General features: G+C 39.6%; 1 non-coding gene across 1 annotated transcript; it reads right to left on the bottom strand.

Moving 5' to 3' along the window:
• Positions 1 to 19,815: 19,815 nt before the first annotated feature.
• On the bottom strand, positions 19,816 to 19,922 carry LOC148577838 (small nucleolar RNA R71). The gene has a single exon (XR_015904013.1). It is a non-coding gene; the product is annotated as a small nucleolar RNA R71 (small nucleolar RNA).
• Between the last annotated feature and the right edge of the window lie 3,255 nt (positions 19,923 to 23,177).

The raw sequence follows: 23,177 nt of genomic DNA on the forward strand, positions 1-23,177 counted from the left end.
AAGAATGAAATGGAAGAGGAAGTTCATGCTAGCTAGCAAAGTGTTATTGATAGTTCATGGGGTTTTATGTGGATATGCAAATACTCACTTCTTATTGACTCCTAGGCCTAGAAAGTCTCCTTCAAGCTTCAAGTGACATACTGCTATGACCTCTCATTATTCCTTTATCCTTGGCTTTTACTTTATTCAAAAGCTTTATTTGAGTGTCATGTGTAGCAAGTTCATTTTCTTTTCTTTATACTTGACACATTATTCACCAAAGACACTTGGCTCACATTCCTTCTTAAAACATTGATGCCCAGCACCTCTTTGGGCTACTAAATGCTTTGTAGTTAGGTTGCTCTTGATAGTGGATTTTCAGCTGATGATCCCGGGTTAGTTAACCCAAGTCACCAAGTGTTGAGGCACTCCTAAGAGCTTACTAATCCAAGCAGATCCTAGTACAAAAACATCACAGGCATATATTTCAGAATTCAAGCTATTGGTGTCCAGCTTTGTTTCTTTTTGTTTTTCTTTTGTTTTGCCACTTTTTGGCTCTCTTTGTTCTTTCTTTCTTTTTGTTTTTCTTTCTACCCAAGGAATTCAATTCAATTGAGATTCATAGACAGTAGGCCACTCTTTACTTAGAAGGAGATATCCTAGCTCTTTATTCACTAAAAGTGAGCTATTATACAATCACACACATACCACCACTTACTTTTATTCCACTTCTAACTAACAGAGACTATTATTCTTCACATTCAAACTGTTCTTTTATTGAATTAAAAGATGCAGGGGATAACATATGCTTCTTGTTAAGTGAAAAATGAACACACAAGTACACACATAAACTAGCCTATTTATTTTAAAAGAAACACACACAATGCAAAGATTTTAAAATGGACTACTTAGAAATGCAAAGACAATTTAGAACAGATAGAATGCATGCTTTTTCTTTGAACAAGGAGCAAGTCCACCTTTCATTTGTCATGCCTCTTCTTCCTCCTTTCATACACTTGGCTGCTAGTGTTCCCACCATCCTTGTTTGGTGCTTGTTGATCTTGCCAAAAGCCAGCATTATTCATAGCCTCCTCCACTCTATCTTCAAGTCTCATAGCCCTGGTCACTTCCATTTCACTTCTCATTTTGAAGAATTCATCAAAAGTTGGGAATGCCGGATCCATATTATGCAAATGTTCTCCAATATAGTTTAGTTTGATTTGGCTATTGACGTTGTAATCGGCTTGCACTTCATACCTTGCTTCTTGGAGTGTTGTGAACTCCTTGAAAGCCTTCAAACTTTCAGCTTGCATTTGTTCCAGCTTCCCAAAAGATTCATGAGATTGAAAGGCATGTTCTTCTTGCATTGCAAGAAATCTTGACTCGAATTCATTTTGTTTGTTTATTATTCTTAGCTCTCTTTCTTCTTGTGCTTGTTGGTTTTGCATGTACAAAGAATGATATTCCTCTTGCCTTGCTTGGATTCTTGTGTATTGTTGAGATAACCTCCCTATTGCTTCTTGCATTTGAGTCATATCCATATTGCCATGTGGGAAAAAGTGTGGCTGCTCCTCCTCCTCTTGTGGCTCTTCTTCCATGTGTGGCTCATCTTCTTCCATTTGCTCTTCTCTTTCCCTTCCTCCATGTGGCCTTCGGCCTTGGTGTGCTTCAAGGGGTATCATCATTCTTTCAATAGTTATGGGCATGCCTTGGCTTAACCACATTGGATTCTCCTCTTCCAATGGGACCTTGGCCTTTGCGCACAACTTCCAAATGGTGCTCGGATAGTACAACCAAGATCCGGCCGAATTCTTTTCAGCTATCTTTAGAATGTCTCTTGCCAGGATCTCATGAACTCTTATCTCTCCACCCACCATGATACAATGCAGCATTAAGGCTCTCTCCCTGTTAACTTCTGAAGTGTTCACCGTCCCCAGAATTGACCTTTTCATCAACTCATACCATCCTTTTGCCTCCGGAATGAGGTTACATCTCTTCAGGAACTTGTATCTGTTCTTATTATCTCCCTCCCATTATGAGTTCTCAAAACAAATGTCTCTTGCAATCTCTTCATAATCTTGATCCTCAGTCAATCTTTGTTGGTATCCCGGTTCATCAAAGCGTACTGACTTTAGTTTCAAAACTTTCTTGATTGCATCCGGGCCAAAGTCTACTTCCACCCCACGCACATAGCTCTTGTACGTTGGGGGTTCACGCATGTCAATCCTTGGGACATTTGCATAGAACTCTCTTATGATATTGGTGTTAACTCGGGTGGCTGGTGATGTAAGTTCCTCCCATCTCCTCTTCCGGATCTTGTTCTTTATTTCTTGACATCCATCATCTGGCAACATGAATGGAATCTCAGGATAGATTTTTTTCTCGTTCATCCATTAAATTTGCATTTGATGAGACCAAGACTTGAACTTCCATTGGTCATATTCATATGTTTCTTCCTCTACTATTGGATCTTTTCTTTTTCGTCTTTTGGTTCTTGAGGAAGATGCCATGATTACTTGGTTAGTTGAGAGGGAATGTGAAGAATGTTGGGGAGTTTGATGTGTGTTTGGAGGAAAAAGAGTTTAGGTTTGGACTTGCTAGGGAGTTATGAAGAGAAGATTAAGTGTTTGGAGTTTAAAGTAAAAGAAGAAGTTGCACAAGGCTTGTAATGTTGAGGAGTGATTCGGTCATGTGCATGGCTTGAAGGTGGTATGCTTTTAAATGAGCAATGAAGGGCTAGGATGCAATTAGACACTATGGGGATCAAGGGTGTGCATGTATGGATGAATGAAGATAAAATTTGCTCCTTCCCTTGCCTTTGCCGTGACCATTCTCAAGGAGTGGCAGATTTCTTCCTTGAAGCATGTGATAGGATTTTGTCCTTATGCTATGCTTTCCTTTGTCTTGTCTTTTTCATTGAAGATTCTTTGACTTTCTAGTCATCACAACAAGACACATACATTAGTCTTATCCTACCGTAGCAATATTGTTCTTTTTAGTAAAAGTATGTGAACTATCAATTCTTATCTTCATGTGAACCCTGACACTTCCTTTGGAGGACACCAAACTTGATGTTTGGTAATATATAAAGAAAATGAGTTTCTTCCTCCAATTAGTGAAGTTTAAATATTCATAAGAATTGTTTTCATCATACTTTCTTTTTCTCTCTTTTTTTTTTTCATGAAGAATTAATTGTATCCTTGAATTGGTGTATCAAGGTTTGATGAACACCAAACTTGTTTCTTGTCAAAGGGTTCATCACAATTAATGTCTTCATTAAAAAAAAATTCTATTTATAAGGTTTTGAAAAATAACAAAAGTATGATTATTGATGCATGAATTTCAAATTTTCATGAAGCTGTGTGGACACCAAACTTAGTGTTCGACCATATGCTCTATCAAAATATTTTAAGCATGTGAAACAAAATCCTTTATGATATTGGTTAAGTGTGCTTGAAGACACACCAAACTTAGCATATGTTTTAAAATAGTGCATGCAATAAATGGACACGTTCATGAAAAGAGAAAAGAATTCATGCATCAAGTGATCATAATTTATTGAATGTAAAATGACAAGAATCTTAAAGCATGGGTTGCCTCCCATGGAGCGCTCTTTTATTGTCACTAGCTTGACATTGAAGCTTTCTTTTATGGTGGTTGGTGCTTGTAGGGCCTCAATTTGTCTCCCCTGACCGTGATCCTCTTCTTTGTTCTCTGGTGTTCAATTTCAACATGTTCTAATGATAGTATGTTGCTGACAGTGTAGTAATCCTCGGTTTGTTGATTTGTCTCCAGCTGTTGATACACCAGTTGCACTTTGTCACCTTTAGAAAGCCCCTCTGTTGGAATCTTTCTATTCTTCCAACCCGTTTTTGTTTTGTTTCTGCGCTTCATCTTTCCTTTTGTTGATCTTTCTTTTCTGGTTGTAAGCTTTCCTTGGGAACCTCCCTTCTCAGTGGCCAGTACTTTAACATCTTTTTGGGCTTTTTCATCAGTTTGCACATTCCTTAGCATTGGGATGTTGCTGTGACTTTCCTGGGCACTCTTCACATAGTCTTTCTTCTCCTTGCTGAATTGTGCCTCTGGTAATACCTTCAGAGTGATGCTCTGGTCATGCATCCTGAGAGTTAATTTCCCTTCCTCTACGTTTATGATAGCTCTAGCAGTGGCCAAGAATGGCCTTCCCAGTATAACAGAGTCACCATCATCATCATTTGATTCTAGAACCACAAAGTCAGCAGGGTATATAAAACTGTCCACCTTGACCAAGAGATTTTCAATTACACCCCTGGGGTATACCATTGACTTGTCTACCAACTCCAGAGACATTTGTACTGGTTTGACCTCTTCTATATGCAGCTTTTTCATCAAGGAGGATGATATTAAGTTAATACTTGCTCCGAGATCACACATTGCTTTAGTGATTGTCAATTTCCCAATGGTGCAAGGCAACACGAAGCTCCCTGGGTCCTCAAGCTTGGGAGGAAGCCCCTTTTGAATCAAGGCCCTGCATTCCTCAGTAATCCTTATGGTTTCTTTTTCATCCCAGCTTCTTTTTTTGTTGATGAGATCCTTCAGAAACTTGGAATATAGAGGCATTTGCTCAAGTGCTTCAGCCAAGGGAATGTTGATTTCCAGCTTCTTAAAAATCTCAAGGAATTTGTGGAACTGCTTATCTCTCATCTCTTTGTTGAACCTCTGAGGGTATGGTAGTGGGGGTGTGATGCTTTTTCCCATTTGCTGCTGCTCCTGAGCTACTTCCTTTGAGCTATGTGACTGGGTGTTCTTTTCTTTGAGTTTCTCAGTGTCTTTGTTTGGCATCACCCCTTGCTCTTTATCCTCATCTGCCTTTGTTTGATTCTCATCCTCTGTTGGTTCTTTGATGTTTTCTGCTTGCTTCCTTGTAGTGTCATTGTTGCTTATCAATGTTCTCCCACTCCTCAATTGTATTGCCTTGCATTCCTCCTTGGGATTTGGGATTGTGTCACTGGGCAGTGCGTTTGAAGATCTCTCAACAGATACTTGCTCGGAGATTTGCCCCATCTGTCTCTCTAGGCTCTTTATAGAGGCTTCCTGATTCTTTGCTACCATTTCTTGGTGTTTCAACATTTTGTCTATCATGGCTTCCAAGTGAGTGATTCTTTGGGCTTCAGGTGATATTTGAGGTGGGTTTTGAGATGTAGGTGGTGGATGGTAGGCATTTTGGTTGGTGGATTGGTTATTAGATTGGTATTGGTTGATGTTGGGGTAGTTGTTTTGTGGTTTTCTGAAGGGGTTTTGGTTAGTCTGCTGCTGGTTGTGATTTTGGTTGTTTCTTGGATTGTGTTGGTTTGAGTTCCTCTGCCATGGTTGTTGATTTTGGGTATGGTTATCCCCCCATCTGAGGTTTGGGTGGTTTTTCCAGGACGGATTGTATGTATCACCATACACTTCATTTGGTCCTTGGTTGTGCATATACTGAACTTGCTCTTGTTGTTGTTCTTCTTGAGTTTCTTCACTCTGTCCCCATGTGGTTGATGGTTGGCTAGTGTTGACTGCTGCAACTTGAAGATTATCAATCCTTTTGGCCATTTGCTCAAATTGTTGTTGAATTTGCTGCTGCATCATCTTGTTTTGAGCTAGGATTGAATCCACTCCCTCTAGTTCCATTACTCTTCTTCTTTGTGATGGTTGGCGACTTCTTTGATGAGCAAAGAAATATTGGTTGTTGGCCACCATGTCCACAAGATTCTGAGCTTCCTCAGCAGTTTTCATCAGTTGTAGTGAACCTCCAGCAGAATGATCCAATGCCTCCTGAGATTTCAATGTCAGGCCTTCATAAAAATTTTGCAGCACGTCCCATTCATTGAACATTTCTGGAGGACACTTTCTGATTAAGGCTTTGTACCTCTCCCATGCTTCATACAAGGATTCGGCATCTAGTTGTGTGAATGTTTGCACCTCGGTTTTCAGCCTGATGACCCTTTGGGGTGGATAGAATTTGGCTAGAAATTTGGTCACCAAGTCATCCCAACTAGTGATACTTCCTTGGGGAAAAGTTTCAAGCCATTGTGCAGCCTTATCCCTTAATGAGAATGGGAACAGCAGAAGCTTGTAGGTTTCAGGGTTCACACCATTGGATTTGACAGTGTCACAGATCCTTAAGAAGGTAGATAGATGTTGATTTGGATCCTCCAATGGTCCTCCCCCAAATGAACAATTGTTCTGGACCAATGTGATGAGTTGTGGCTTTAGTTCAAAGTTATTTGCATTGACATTAGGGGTGAGAATGCTACTTCCACAATGTCTAGCATTTGCAAAGGTATAGGAAGCCAATACTCTCCTCTGTTGTGGTTGATTATTGACTCCTCCTTCTGGATTAGATGTATCTCCTTCCATCTCGTGGAATTCTTCATCTGATTCCTCTTCTCCAACAATGCTTTTCCCTCTTTCAACTCTCCTTAGCCTCCTGAGAGTTCTTTCGTCTTGTTCATGAAAATTGGGTATGGCTCTTCTTGTACCTGACATACAAGCAGAACATAAGAGCACACAAACCAGTAGCACTTCAATCTATTGCTAGAATGAAGTTTTAGTTAGCTTAAGCAAAAATTCAAACAGTTAGTGGGTTAGTCAAAATTAAAGAAAAAGTGCTTGATCTAGATTACCACCTCACTTAATCATTGTCAATCTATTCAATCCCCGACAACGGCACCAAAAACTTGATGAGATATTTTGATGAGAAACGAATCTCTCACAAAACATCACAAAACTAACCGGCAAGTGTACCGGGTCGTATCAAGTAATAAAAACTCACGGGAGTGAGGTCGATCCCACAGAGATTGAAGGATTGAGCAATTTTAGTTTAGTGGTTGATTTAGTCAAGCGAATCAAGATTTGGTTGATGGTTTTGTGACTTGCAGAATTAAATTGCATTGAAGTAAAGAGAACAAGAAATAAATTGCTGAAACTTAAAGAACAAGAAATTAAATAGCAGAAACTTAAAGTGCAAGAAATGTAAATTGCGGAATCTTAAAGTGCAAGGAATGTAAATTGCTTGAAATGTAAAGGGGATTGGGATGTGGATTTGCAGAAATTAAACAAGGAAAAATTAAATTGCATCAAACAAAAGAGTAAAAGGGAATTGGGATTGAACCGGATCTTGAAGCAGTAAAGTAAATGAACAGAAAAAGCAATAAACAGGGAATTGAAATGAGAAATTTAGATCTCAGGACCCAGAGACTAGAAAACCAAGTCTAGATCTCAATGCCTTCCTAGATCCACAAGAACAATAGCAAGGAAATTGTAAATTGCAAAGAAAAGAGATGAAGAACAATGAACCGGAAATGAAATTCAATTAACAGTAAAGTAAAGAAACAGAGAGATCCAAGATTGAGATTGAAACAGAATTTCTTCAATTCTCCAATCCAAGATCCAAGACAAAGGTAAATTGAAATTGCAAGTAAAAGGCAACAAAGAAATTCAAGTTCACTCAGTAACAAAAGCTTCCCAAAAACTATTATGAAAATTCTAAAAGGAAAGCTCTCTTAATAACTTGAATTCTATCCTATTTATACACTTTCTAAAATGATCTTCAAGCCTTGAGTTGGACCTTTGTTCTTGGTGGAATTGGGTTGAAAGAGGCCTTGGTTGATTGCTCTTGAAGTTTGAAGAAGAACTGAAGTGAACCAATTGAACCGGTTTTTGAAGTTGGCCAAAGTTGGTCCCAACGTTAGGGCCAAAGTTAGGGGTCTAACTTTGCCCCTAACTTTTCATGGCAGCAAGCATGATTTCCTGGTGTGGACGTTGGTGCCAACGTTAGGGGTCTAACTTTGACCCTAACGTTGGCAATGCTTAGTGCTAGTAGCGCCAACGTTAGCCTCCACGTTAGGGGGCTAACGTTGGCGCAAACGTTGGTGCCCCTCCCTTTGTGGTTCAAGTGCCAACGTTAGCCTCCAAGTTAGGGGGCTAACGTTGGCGCAAACGTTGGCCTTCCCCCTTTGTATTTTAAGTGCCAACGTTAGCCTCCAAGTTAGGGGGCTAACGTTGGCGCAAACGTTGGTGCCCAGGGGAGAAACTCTCAAGTTCCAACGTTAGCCTCCAAGTTAGGGGGCTAACGTTGGAGCTAACGTTGGCCACTTCCTTGCAATGTCATGTGCCAACGTTAGCCTCCAAGTTAGGGGGCTAACGTTGGCTCAAACGTGGGGAGCCCAGGGAGTGATTTTCATGCCCAACGTTAGCCTCCAAGTTAGGGGTCTAACGTTGGGGCTAACTTCAAGCCTCCAAGTTCAATTTCAACTTCCATTCTTCACTTCTAGCCATTCCTCTTTGCTTTAACCTTTCTCCAAGCTTTCTTCACCTATCATTGATCAACCAAACTTATCAAAGCTTTGCTCAAAATCATGAGGTATTCAATCTTTCATAATATGCAACAAATATAGCACAAAACCTCATGAAATGGCATGAATTCATATATGGTTGGTTCAATCAAGGGAAACATGAAAATCTACTCAATTAGCTTGCTTGTAGCTCAAGAAAGTGCATAATTCTAATGAAAACAAAAGAAAAAGACTAGCTAAAATGGGCTAGGATGACTTGTCATCAACGATCAGTCCTTTCACAACACAGTTCATACTAGCATAAGCATTGAACCTAACAATCCACTAACTAAGCAACACAACGAATTCTTACCTTTGGTGACGAAGACAGCAACTCGGACAACAATGGAGGGTTTTCCCTCTTTGACAGCCACTGCACACTGCAACCGTCTCAGCTCGGGTAGTGATTTTTTTGGAGGGAGAAATAGAGTATGGTGATTGTTTGTATTCTTAGGGTTTAATGTAATTCAGTAAGAGTGATATAGGTGTAATCGGTATTGTATACAACTTAAGAGATATGAGTGTTTGTAAGGGGCCAAACGCGAAATGACGTAGTTTTTAGGCTTAGGGACTTATTTGTCCAATTTTTGAAAGTACCCTTCCAGTCATCAGTCCATGTGTCAACCCGTCACGCCAGGTCATCAGAACGAGAGCCACGTCAAACTTTTCCGTTGGGTCTGACGGAGGCATTTGGATGGAGGGACTCATCCGTCCAAGTTTTGTGAAAGTCAGGGATTTAAAAGTATTTTCAAATGGTCAGGGACAAAAATATCCGCAGGGCAAAAGGTCAGGGACATATTTGTCCTTTTCTCTAAAAAATATCTCCTATTTCTGCATGCAGAAATAGGAGTAACTCACCCTTATACTAGACTTTTGTATATTAAAAGTTCTTGAGCGTGATTGGCAAGTTAAATGTATTTGTAGTTGATCTCATTGAATTATCCGCCACTCCAACCATTGGCAGATTCCAAAAAATCACGACTAAATTCTCAAAGTGGTCCCTGAAATTGACGTTGTGCACAAAAATCGTCTTTGAAATTCTAATTGCACCAATTACATCCCTGAGATTGAAAAAATACACCATATTAGTCCTTGACCCATTTTTCGTTAGCGACGTGCTGACGTGGCTTGATGATGTGGACCTTTGGTAACACGTGTCACCTCAAAGTTTGACCATGTGTAACGGTATAATGACGTATCGGACAACGACACGTCGCATGCTGACATGGATGGTATGCCACGTGTCACAATGCTTTTTTCCATGTGTCGAGTTATGCCACGTGTCACAATGTTATTTGTCCACGTGTCATCAACTATGTCATGATTACGTATGCATCAAATGACTCATTTTAGTTCCTGAAATTGAATGTCGTGCACCAATTATTCTCCATCAATTTTTTCTCATTATTTTTTAAATTTAAAATTCTCAATAATTTTTTACACGCTAATTTTAATATTTTTTATTATACAATTTTTTATAATACATATTTTATTAATAATTTTAACTTGTATCATTAGAGCACATGTTAGCTGAATCCAAAATTTTATCATTGTCTCTTGTATTTATTTGTATCTGTTTTAATACTGTTCAGGCCATGATTACAATAAGTGCTTATATTAATTAATAGTGTAATATATAAAAAGGCCGCCTAGTTAAGTTATAGATAAAGTGAATTATTATAATCGATAGTATAAATCTATCTTATTAATTTAGTGAGAAGTCAATTATATGGAGAATCGGACATTCTTGAAACGGATGGGAATAATAAATTTATATTAGTTAACAAGTGCCTGATCAAGTGCCTTAACAAGTGCCTTATCAAGTATTCTTAAAATATTTATTAAAATGTTAAATATTAAAAAATTTGTATTAAGAAATATTTTTATACTGTTATCTTACATTTTTTACTAAATCAATATCAATATTTCATATAATTCTTTTAATAAAATATTATAGAAAAAAATTGTATAATTAAAACTAAAAATTAAAAATGTTTTATAAAAATACTTGTTGATGACAAGTCATCTTAGGTTAGTTTCACAAGCCTATTTCATTAGTTTTTATTTGGTTTTTATGCATTTTTAGGCAACAAATAAGTGTTTAAGTGAGAATTTCATGCTTGTCTTGATTCAATCAAACATTGGTAATTTTATGAATTTCTATTAGATTTCTTGCAAGATTTAGTTGATAATATGAATGATGCAAGATTTGATGATTATGCCAAAGGCTTTGATGTATCTGTTTGGTTGATGATAGGTGAAAAGATAAAGGAAAAGAAGCAGAAAGCACAAAATAAGCTCAAAGGAAGAATTCTGGACATATTTTTGAAGTTTGAGCAAGTTTGGACCCTTAGGCCATGCTTTTAAAAGCGTGGCCCATGATTTAAACAAAAAAAAGGGTCTTGGCGCGAAAACGCTACGACACGCATGCGTGCATGATGCGCACGCGTCGGGGACGGATTTTTGAAGATTCACACGTATGCGTGCATGACGTGTACGCGTGATATTGTTTGACGCTCGTGTCAAAAGAGAACGCTACGTTGCATGAGAGAGCGTTTTCGGGCAAGTTAAAATCTGGAGGCAAAGTTTTGCAATCGACGCGCACGCGTGCTTGACGCGCACGCGCCGATGGTGCACCTGGGACAAAGCACGCACACGCGTGGCTGGTTCTGAAGCATGGAATTGAGATTTTGATACCCATGCGCACGCATACATGATGCGCACGCGTGGGGCAGCGTTCAGTAAGCAAACGTAGCGCTCACTAAGTTAACGCTGCAAAGGACGCGTACGCGTCAATGGGCGAAATTGCAAAAGCACGCGCACGCGTGAAGGACGCGTACGCGTGAGTGTCCGAACGCTCCGTTCTCTAAATGAATGCTACGCTCTCCTGGAAGCATCATCTCTGCTCAATTAAAGCTGATTCCAAGCCCATCAACACACAAAAGCAAGCAGAGCCCAATTGACATCACTCAAAGGCACAAGGATCATCTAGAATAGGAATTTTGTATTTAATTGTAATTTTTTTCAATTTGAATTTCATTTGTAATTTAGGAATGCCTATAAAAAGGCTTTAGTTCTGTTAGAAAAAAGGTCTCAGAGCTGTTAGGCTGCACTAGTAGTAGGCAGCAGTAGGAGTAGGAGTAGGAATAGAATAGAAGGCTCTCTTTGATACACTTTTATTTTTTTGCACCTTCTACATTTCAGTATTAAATTCAGTTTATGCAATTTCAGTTTCTGCAATCCTCTGCTAAAATTTCCTTTTTTTCAATTTTACTTTCTGCAACTTTACATTTGAGTTTGTTGTAATCTCAATTTACTTTTCATGCAATTTAATTCTTCTACAATTGTTCTGAGTTTTGATTTACTACTTTCTTTAAATTCCCTGCACCCAATTCCCTTTACATTTGGTACAATTTAATTTTCTTGTCATTTAAGCTTTTGTAATTTACTTTTTGCATTTTATATTTTCTGCAATTTACCTTCTGATGCTCCAATTTTTACTCAATTCATCACTGTCTGCTTGACTAGACTGACCACTCACTAAAGTTGCTTGATCCATCAATCCCTGTGGGATCGACCTTACTCTTGTGAGTTATTACTACTTGATGCGGCCCGGTACACTTGCCGGTGAGTTTGTGTGGAATCATTTTTCCCTCATCAAGTTTTTGGCGCCGTTGTTGGGGATTGATATAGATCGACAATGATTAAGTGGGTAAGAAGTCTAGATTAAGTATTTTTTTTATTTTTGTCCTTTTAATTTTCTGTTTTCTGCTGAAACCAAGGTGTTTGTGTTTTTCCTTCACTAAGCAAATCTCATCTGAGACATGAATTTCGATTTTCATTGGTTGTGTGTTTTACAAAATTCAAATGGAGTTCAACTCATCTTGTGATCAAACAAATTTCATGGCATATTGCCCACCATCTTAATATGATTCAATTCATTATCCTAATGGTGGTTGGGAATATCACCAAGAAACTGGAAATTCTGAGCAATCCAATCAATGGGGATATGCTGCAGAGCTACAAGAAGAGCAAGACAATTTCATGGGATCTCACCCACCACCACAAAATGATTCATATCAGTATCTTCATGGTGGCTAGGAATATCACCAAGGAATGAGAGATTATGAGCAATCCAACCAGTGGGGTGGTGCACGAAATTGTGATTCACACTTTTCACAACTCCGCACAACTAACCAGCAAGTGCACTGGGTCGTCCAAGTAATACCTTACGTGAGTAAGGGTTGATCCCACAGAGATTCTTGGCTTGAAGCAATCTATGGTTATCTTGTAAATCTTAGTCAGGAGATTAATTATGATTATCAGTTTGAATTGCGAAAAATAAAAGAGCATGAAATAAATACTTGTTATGCAGTAATGGAGAATATGTTGAAGTTTTGGAGATGCTTTGTCTTCTGAATCTCTGCTTTCCCCCTGTCTTCTTCTTCACACACGCAAGGTTCTTCCTATGGCAAGCTGTGTGTTGGTGGATCACCGTTGTCAATGACTACCATCCGTCCTCTCAGTGAAAATGGTCCAGGTGCGCTGTCACCGCACGGCTAATCATCTGTTGGTTCTCACTCATGCTGGAATAGGATCCATTGATCCTTTTGCGTCTGTCACTACGCCCAACCCTTGTGAGTTTGAAGCTCGTCACAGTCATTCAATCCCTAAATCCTACTCGGAATACCACAGACAAGGTTTAGACTTTTCGGATTCTCAAGAATGCTGCCAATGGATTATAGCTTATACCACGAAGATTTTGATTAAGGAATCCAAGAGATACTCATTCAATCGAAGGTAGAACGGAAGTGGATGTCAAGCACACGTTCATAGATTGAGAATGGTGATGAGTGTCACGGATCATCACATTCATCATATTGAAGTGCGAATGAACATCTTAGATAGAAAAAAGCGTGTTTGAATAGAAAACAGAAATAATTGCATTAATTCATCGAGACACAACAGAGCTCCTCACCCCCAACAATGGAGTTTAGAGACTCATGCCGTAGAGATACAATGTCAAACGTGAAAATTTCATGAGGTACAAAATAATTCTCTAAAAGTTGTTTAAATACTAAACTAGTAACCTAGGTTTACAAAAAATGAATAAGCTATGATAGATAGTGCAGAAATCTACTTCTGGGGCCCACTTGGTGTGTGCTGGGGCTGAAACTTGAGCTTTACACGTACCTAGGCTGTTTTTGGAGTTAAACGCCAGGTTGTAACCTGTTTTGGGCGTTTAACTCCAACTTGTAACCTGTTTCTGGCGTTTAACGCCAGAATGCAGCATGAAACTGGCGTTGAACGCCAGTTTATGTCATTTATCCTTGAGCACAGTATGGACTATTATATATTGCTGGAAAGCCCTGGATGTCTATGTTCCAACTCAGTTAAGAGCACGCCATTTGGACTCTTGTAGCTCCAGAAAATCCATTTCGAGTGCAGGGAGGTCAGAATCCAACAACATCTATAGTCCTTTTTCAGCCTGAATCAGATTTTTGCTCAGCTCCCTCAATTTCAGCCAGAAAATACCTGAAATCACAGAAAAACACACAAACTCATAGTAAAGTCCAGAAATATGAATTTTTCCTAGAAACTAATAAAAATATACTTAAAAACTAACTAAAACATACTAAAAACTACATGAAATTAACCCCAAAAAGCGTATAAAATATCCGCTCATCACAACACCAAACTTAAACTGTTGCTTGTCCCCAAGTAACTAGACAAATAAAATAGGATAGAAAGAAATCAAGAAGCAATAATATCTCAGAGTTTTAAGTGAAGCTCATATTCTAATTAGATAAGCGGGACTAGTAGCTTTTTGCTTCCGAACAGTTTTGGCATCTCACTTTATCCTTTGAAATTCAGAATGATTGGCATCCATAGGAACTCAGAATTCAGATAGAATTATTGATTCTCCTTATTTAGTATGTTGATTCTTGAACACAGCTACTTTATGAGTCTTGGCCGTGGCCCTAAGCACTTTGTTTTCCAGTATTGCCACCGGATACATAAATGCCACAGACACATAACTGGGTGAACCTTTTTAGATTGTGACTTAGCTTTGCTAAAGTCCCCAATTAGAGGTGTCCAGGGTTCTTAAGCACACTCTTCTTTTTGCTTTGGACCTCGACTTTAACCGCTCAGTCTCAAGTTTTCACTTGACACCTTCACGCCACAAGCACATGGTTAGGGACAGCTTGGTTTAGCCGCTTAGGCCAGGATTTTATTCCTTTAGGCCGTCCTATCCACTGATGCTCAAAGCCTTGGATATTTTTTACCCTTTCCTTTTGGTTTTAAGGGCTATTGGCTTTTTCTACTGCTCCTTCTCTCTTTTTTTTTAACTGCTTTTTCAGATCATCAATAACATTTCTCTTGCTCATTATTCTTTCAGGAACCAACAATTTTAACATTCATAAAATTCAATATCAAAAACATGCACTGTTTATGCATTCATTCAGAAGACAAAAAGCATTGCCACCACATATAATTAATTAGAATTTCCCTTATTAAAAAATCGAAAAAAATATTGCCTCCTTATTCTAAAAATCTGCTATTTTATTCATGTTTGATGATGATGAAAAAAATAAATTATAGCTTAATTGGAGATAAAATCAAAATATAGATACTAATTACTACTACTCATATATAACTTCTAAGGTAAATTTCTAATAAGAACAATTATCACAGAGTTAAGGTTAAGATTAGAACTCAACAACCTTGAATTTGGGAGGTGGATGCCTCTTTAGTCTGTGGAGTGCTTGGCCCTTCAAGAGATAGCTTCTGGCGCTTCAGTTTCTTTAGTTCACGCCCTTGCTCTTCTTGTTCTCTAAGCAGTTTGCAGAGCATGCTGTTTTGATTTTGATGTTCTTCCTTCAGTTGATCCACAGCTTCTTGCAACTTGGTGACAGATGCTTCTAGGCGCTCCCAGTATTCAATTTGAGGGATTTCCGGGAGGAACTCTTGTGCTCTCCTATTGTTGGGGTCGTCCTGCACTTGTTGTCCTTCCATAGACTTTTTGGTGATTGGTTGCTCAACTGGGATGTACTCATCTACTCCCATTTTTATCCCAGCATCTTTACATAACAGAGAGACCAAGCTTGGATAAGCCAATCTGGCATCTTTGGAGTTCTTGTTTGCAATTTTGTAAAGCTCACAAGCAATCAGCTGATGAACTTCCACTTCTTTTTCCAGCATAATGCAATGAATCATCACTACTCTTCTAATGGTGACCTCAGAGCGGTTGCGAGTGGGCAGTATAGAGCGCCCAATGAAGTCCAGCCAGCCTCTGGCGACTGGTTTGAGATCTCCTCTTTTGAGTTGGTTTAGGGCACCCTTTGTGTTGGTTGTCCATTTGGCTCCAGGGAGACATATGTCCTCTAGGATTTTGTCCAAGCTTAGGTTTGATCTCATTATTCTCCTATTAAAGGAGTCTGGGTCATCTTGCAGTTGAGGCAGCTTGAAGATCTCCCTTATTTTGTCAGGGTGGGTGTGAACAATCTTCCCTCTGACCAGAGTTCTATAGTCGTAGAATGCGGTTTCCGCTATTCTCTGCCTGTCCGTCTGCCACAGATTTGCGTAGAATTCCTGAACCATGTTTCTTCCCACCTTTGTTTCAAGATTAGCTAGGACTTCCCAGCTCCTGTTTCGAATTTGCTCTTGGATCTCCGGATATTTGTCTTGTTTCAGATCGAATTTAACTTCCGGGATCACTGACCTTAGACCCATTATTTTGTAGTAATGGTCTGAATGTTCTTTGGTTAAGAACTTCCCTTGATTCCAAAGTGGTTTTGGAATATTCTCTTTCTTGCCTCTTGAGTTGGTTTGTTTTCCCTTAGGAGCCATGATCTTAGTGGGTATTGGCTTAGTGATCATGGATAGACACACCAAACTTAGAGGTTTGCTTGTCCTCAAGCAAAAGAAAGGAAAGAAGTGGGATATGAAGAGAGCCAAGTCCGAATTGTGAAGGTGGGGGGAGGCCAAACTAGGATTTAAAGGGAAGGGGGGTGGGTTTTCGAAAATTTTGAAGAAGATATGATAAAAGATATGATTTGTAAAAGATAAGTATGATAGGAAAAAGGATGCACTTTAAAATTTAAAAGATATGAATAATATGAAAGATAATTGAAAAAGATAGCTTTGTTTTGAAAAAGATATTGTGAAGATTTGAAAAAGATATTGATGAGTTGAAAAGATTTTAGAAGGAAAAGAGATAGATGTGTTTTGAAAAAGATTTGAAAATAAGTTGAAGAGGATTAAAAAAAATTATGTTTAGAATTAAGATACATTTGATATCTTTTGAAAAAGGATTTGAAAAATTAGGATTTGTAACATGTTTATGCAAGAAATCATGAATTGAAATATGAAAAATGGAAAAAATTTGAATTGAAAACGAAATTACCTACTCCCCACAATCCTGGCGTTAGACGCCCAACTGCTGCATGTTTTGGGCATTTAACGCCAAACTGGTGCTTGGTCTGGGCGTTTAACGCTCAGCTGTTGCTTCTAGCTGGCGTTAAACGCCAGAAACTCCTTTGTCACAGGGCCTTTTTCTGAACGCCCAAGATGCTGTAAATCTAGCGTTAAATGCCCAGAAGCTGCTTCTTTCTGGCGTTTAATGCCCATATGGCTATCTCTACTGGCGTTAAACGCCCAGTAGATGCTCCTTTTGGGCGTTTAACGCCCAAAATAGCTCTTACTGGCTTTTTCGCACCAGTGAGCTTCTTTTTGCTATTTTGTATTCTGAATCCTTCTGCAACCCTGTGAACTTATGCAATTGATTCTTTACCTTGAAGGTTATTTATATTAAACCTATATAAATAATAAAAAAAATAAATAAGAAAAAGTTTTGCTAATGGCTAGGTTGCCTCCCAGCAAGCGCTTCTTTATTGTCTTTAGCTGGACCTTGCTGAGCTTTTAATCTAGCCTCAGCCTTGAGCATTCTTGCTCAACATTGCCTTCAAGATAATCCTTGATTCTCTATCCATTAACAATGAAATTCTTATTAGAATCAATGTCTTGAAGCTCCACATAGCTATATGGTGACACCCTTGTAATCACATATGGTCCCATCCACCGGGATTTCAATTTCCCGGGGAATAGCCTGAGCTTAGAGTTAAACAGCAGAACCTTCTGTCCTAGTTCAAAGACTCTAGATGATAGCTTTCTGTCATGCCACCTTTTTGCTTTTTCTTTGTAAAGCTGGAGCAATCTTTTTTCTCCGGCTAAATTGGCATCAAAGTTTAGGAATTTGGTTGCCTAGTAGGCCTTATGCTCCAGTTCCACGGGCAGATGACAGGCCTTACCATACACAAGTTGGTATGGAGAGGTCCCTATAGGAGTTTTGAATGCTGTTCTGTAAGCCCACAGAGCATCATCCAAGCTTCTCGCCCAATCCTTTCTACGGGTACTTACAGTCCGTTCCAGGATTCTTTTTAGTTCTCTATTAGAGACTTCAGCTTGCCCATTTGTCTGTGGATGATATGGAGTTGCCACCTTGTGGCTAATTCCATACCGGACCATAGCAGAGTAAAGCTATTTATTGCAGAAGTGAGTGCCCCCATCACTAATTAGTGCTCTAGGGACACCAAACCTGTTGAAGATATATTTCAGAAGGAACTTCAGCACTGTCTTAGTATCATTAGTGGGTGTGGCAATGGCCTCTACCCATTTGGATACATAGTCGACTGCAACCAGAATATAAGTGTTTGAGTATGATGGTGGGAAAGGTCCCATGAAGTCAATACCCCATTCATCAAACAACTTAATCTCCAAGATTCCTTGTTGAGGCATGGCATAACCATGAGGCAGATTACCAGCTCTCTAATTTTCATTACTCTTCTTCTATCTTTTCTCTTGATTTTACTAGAAAGCTTTCAATCTTCATCCAATTGGGTAGTTATCTTGGAAAAGAAGCTATTCATACTTGGATCTCTTATGAACCTTGGAAGAGGAATGAAGAGATCATGCTAGAAATGCTTTCTCATGTTGGACCAAATTGGGTTTGGTTGGGTATGGTGACTATAGTCCTACCAACACTTGATTTGGGAATGCATGTGGTATAATCAGTGACCATACTTCATCTCTTCTCATGAGCAATTGACCAAGGAATTAGCTATTGATCAAGATTTGAGAGATTGAATTACCAAGAAATTGGAATTCGATCACTTAAGATTGCTAAGGAGATCAATGAATACATTGATTGAGGAAGAGATGAAAATGAACTTGATCCGGAGAATGCAATATCTCCTAAGCCCAATGAATCCCCATTTCTGATCTTACCCATTCTCTTTAATTTCTACAATTTACTTTCATGAGCATCTTCTCCATTCCCATTTATAATTCTGCAATTTACTTTCTGTCATTTACTTTCAGCTCTTTACTTCCAGCATTTACATTTTCTGCTATTTACTTTCCCACCATTTAATTTCCTGCAACTCTCAAGCCAAATTCTGCTTCGCTCAACTAGAACATTCCTCTAATTAAAGTTGCTTGACCAATCAATCCCTGTGGGATTCGACCTCACTCTATTGTGAGTTTTTACTTGACGACAATTCGGTATACTTGCCGAAGGAAAATTGTTGAGAGACAAGTTTCCGTGCTATCAAGTTTTTGGCGCCGTTGCCAGGGATTGATTTTGTATCAACAATGATTAAATTGGAGGATAACTAGATTGAGCATTTTTTTCTTTTGTTTGATTTAAGTTCATTTGAGTAATTTACTTTCTGGTCAGTTATTCTCTTCCCTTCCCCCTACCCATTTTCTTAGTTATTTACCATTCAGTTCACTAACCCACTAACTGTTTGATATATTGCATCACTCACACTAACGGCAATTTTAACAAGAGTACTTTCTGCATCTATTTCCTTACTTGTGCCTTGTTGGTTGTATGACAGGGAGAAGAAGCGGGGCTTCAACTTCCTTTAATTCTGAACCTGAGAGGACCTTCCTTAGATTAAGGAGGGAAGCAAGAGGAAAGAGAGTAATTGGTGCTGAGGAAGAGGAGGAGTACTTTGAACCAGACATGGATGAAAACATGGAGAACCATCATGAAGAAGAGGCTCACAACCATGGCAGAGAAGGTCTAGCAAATCATGTTAGGCAAGAGAGAAGAGTTCTAGGCTCTTACATCAACCCAAACCCAGGAAACTGTGGGAGTAGCATCCAAAGGCCAACCATACATGCCAACAACTTTGAACTAAAGCCACAGCTCATCACCCTTGTTCAGAACAACTATTCATTCGGAGGAGGCGTCCAAGAAGACCCCAATCAACATCTAACCACCTTCCTGAGGATATGCGATACTGTGAAGTCCAATGGTGTTCATCCTGACACCTATAGACTACTTCTGTTTCCTTTCTCACTCAAGGACAAGGCATCCAAATGGCTAGAGTCCTTCCCAAAGGAGAGTATAGCAACCTGGGAAGATGTGGTGAATAAATTCTTGGCAAGATTCTATCCTCCTCAACGGATCAACAGGCTGAGAGTTGAGGTGCAAACATTCAGGCAGCAGGATGGTGAGACTCTATATGAAGCATGGGAGAGGTTTAAGGACCTGACAAGAAGGTGTCCACCAGATATGTTCAATGAATGGGTGCAACTACATATTTTCTATGAAGACCTCTCTTATGAATCAAAGAAGGCAGTAGACCATTTATCCGGGGGATCTCTGAACAAGAAGAAGACCATTGAAGAAGCCATAGATGTCATTAAGACTGTAGCGGAGAATGACTACTTCTATGCTTCTGAAAGAAGCAACACTAGAGGAGTGATGGAGCTAAACAATGTGGATGCACTGCTGGCCTAAAATAAGCTTATTACCAAGCAGCTGGCTGACCTCACCAAGAAGATGGAGAGGAACCAAGTGGCAGCAATCACCACCTCATCAGAAACCCAAGAGGGAGTAAATGCTGAGGCAGAGGAGGAGCAAGAACAAGCCAACTACATGGGAAACTCACCCAGGCAGACCCATGATCCATACTCCAAAACCTATAACCTTGGATGGAGGAATCATCCAAACTTTGGGTGGGGAAATCAACAAGATCAAGGCCAGGATCAGAGACGACACAACCACAACAACAATGTAGCTCACCAACATTCCACACAGAGATCATATCAACACCACCCTAACAACACCTCTCCACATCCATACCAAAACCAAAATGACCCAACTCACCCATCCACTCTCAACTCACCATCATCTGAAGAAAGACTCTCTAAAATTGAGACTCTGCTTGAAGGCATATGCAAAGAGATTCAAGATAATAAGGTATTCAAAGAGGAGGTGTGAGCTAGTATCAAGAACCAGGGGGACACCATCAAGAGGCTGGAATTTCAAGTGGGATACTTATCTAAAAAGATTCCCAAACCTATTGATAGCTTCCCAAGTGACACAGAAAAAAATCCGAGAGGTGAAGCAAAGAAAGTCAGATGGGAAGATTGCAAGATGGTTACTATAAGTAATAAAGAGACTGAGGAAAAGCAAAACAAGCCATTAGAACAACTTGGAGAGACATCAGCAGAGAAACAGGAAAAGGATCACCAAGAACCCAAAATTTCACAAAAAGAGCTGGCACAGAAGGAGCTGCTGAAACTCTATGTACCTTTTCCCCAATTACTCAATGGTGTTGTAGAGAAGAGAATATACTCAAGGTTTCTTGACTTGTTTGCATCCCTCCATGTAAACATACTATTCATCAAGGCTCTCCAACAAATGCCATCATACATTAAGTATATGAAGGAGCTGCTGACCAGGAAAAGCTCACTCAAGGGAGGACAAACAATAGTGATGAATAAGGAGTGCAGTGCTCTCATTCAACCAGAGTTGCATATAAAAAGGAAGGACTCAGGGAGTTTTCACATCCCCTGTGCCATAGGAGAAATATTGTTTGATAAAGCACTCTGCGATTTGGGAGCAAGCATCAACTTAATGCCTTTATCCCTTATGAAAAGGCTGCAGATCAATGAGATAATACCCACAGATGTAGTTATCAGGCTGGCTGACAAAACTCAAAAACAAGCAGTAGGAGTGGTTGAAAATGTGCTGGTGAAGGTGGGAAAATACTTCCTTCCCACAGACTTTGTCATCTTGGACATGGAAGAAAGTCACACTCACCCAATCATATTGGGAAGACCTTTCTTAGCTACAGCCAGAGCACTCATAGATGTGGAGTGAGGGGGGCTAATTTTGAGGATCCATGATGAATAACTCAGCTTCAATGTCTTCAAACTCTCACAAGAAACAAGTCATAATGAGATACTGAGGGAGGAGGCAAGCACTGAAGCACAACCAACACCTCTGGGAAACCACTTAGTTGAAGAACAAGGCAATCAGCAGCTGTCACAGCTCAAGGAAAATAAGGAGGAACCTAAACCACCAGAGTCATATGAGACTAGCAACAAAATTCCCTTAGAAGAGGAGGTCACAAAGAGCAAGGCAACATCAAAAGGGACAAAGAAGAAGGCACCAAGGAGGTGGAGGAACAAGAAGATCCCTACAGAGGACTTCTCTCCAGGGGATAAAGTGATCTCAGCCTACTTCCCAGATATTCCACCTCATCTCCCCACTATCCCATCTCAGTTACCTAAGGTCTTCACTATCAACAGAGTTCTTTCCTTAGAACATGTGGAGATCCTTGATGAAGCCAATGGATATAGGTCTACTGCAAGAGGGGAAGATCTGAAGCATTACCATCCACCATGACAAAGGCAAAACGTCAAGCTAGTGACGCTAAATAAGCGCTTCATGGGAGGCAACCCATGTTTTACATGCTTTTAAAAGTAGTTAATAATGCAAGGTTCAGGGATTTCAAATCAACTTGACATGGACTTGAATGAATCCTTGTGTGCAACATATAGTAAAGAACAAGTTTGGTGTTCAAGGCACACTAAGAGAACATCAATGTAACCCATATCATGTCACTCTTGGGGGCCTTGAACAAATCTTTTACACCACACGGCACCAAACTAAGTTTGGTGTTGCCAATGTTGCACACATGGATGTTGAGTTAGTTAGTTGGTTTGCTCTAATGAATAGCACTTAGTTAGTTAAAACAAAAACTTTAAAAAGTAGTTATTCTTTTAATTTTGCCGCCACTTTCCACACATATTTTTTTAATCACAATTCTTTTATTTTGTAGGAGAAAAGAAAGGGGTATTGAAGTGGATTGAGTGGACAATTGAATGAGGAGGGTTCGGCCACTTCATGAAGGGAGAATACACACATGTCTCAAGGGGAAATGCATTGGGAAATGTGCCATGCAACATTGAAAGGATGAGACCCTTGAAGACCGAACCAATCTCCCTCATAAAGATGATGATCCGTGTGCTCATCCCCTGCAGAACCCCATCCGTTCATCATACACCAACCCCATCAATCCACACCTTTCATCCATACACCACTTCCCTATACAAGTGATTCGCACTAAGTACACCCTTAACATTCCAATTTCACTTCCCACACTTCTCATTCTCGAAACCAAACATTCTTCCCCTTCATCACACCTTATCCTAACCAACCGAATTCCTCATCTATCCGTACCTTCCACCCTCTTCACACATCAACTCAAACTCATGGCATCATCAAGCTCCAAGAGGCAAAAGAGGAAGGAACCAGTGGAGAGCATTCCTTTCGATGAGAAGAGATTCAAAACTGCATTCCATGAACTCGAATTTGAACAGATAAAGCTCAAGAAGATACTGCCTGAGTTAACGTTCCAAATTGACGAGGATGAGTGCCCACAGATTCGAGAGAAGATTGAACAAAGGGGTTGGTAAAGGCTTACGAACCCGGAGGGGAAGATCAATGCAAACCTCATCAAAGAGTTCTATGCAAATGTG

This window comes from Arachis ipaensis, chromosome B1 (assembly GCF_059453495.1).
Source record: "Arachis ipaensis isolate K30076 ecotype BB chromosome B1, ASM5945349v1, whole genome shotgun sequence".
Classification (NCBI taxonomy): domain Eukaryota; kingdom Viridiplantae; phylum Streptophyta; class Magnoliopsida; order Fabales; family Fabaceae; genus Arachis; species Arachis ipaensis.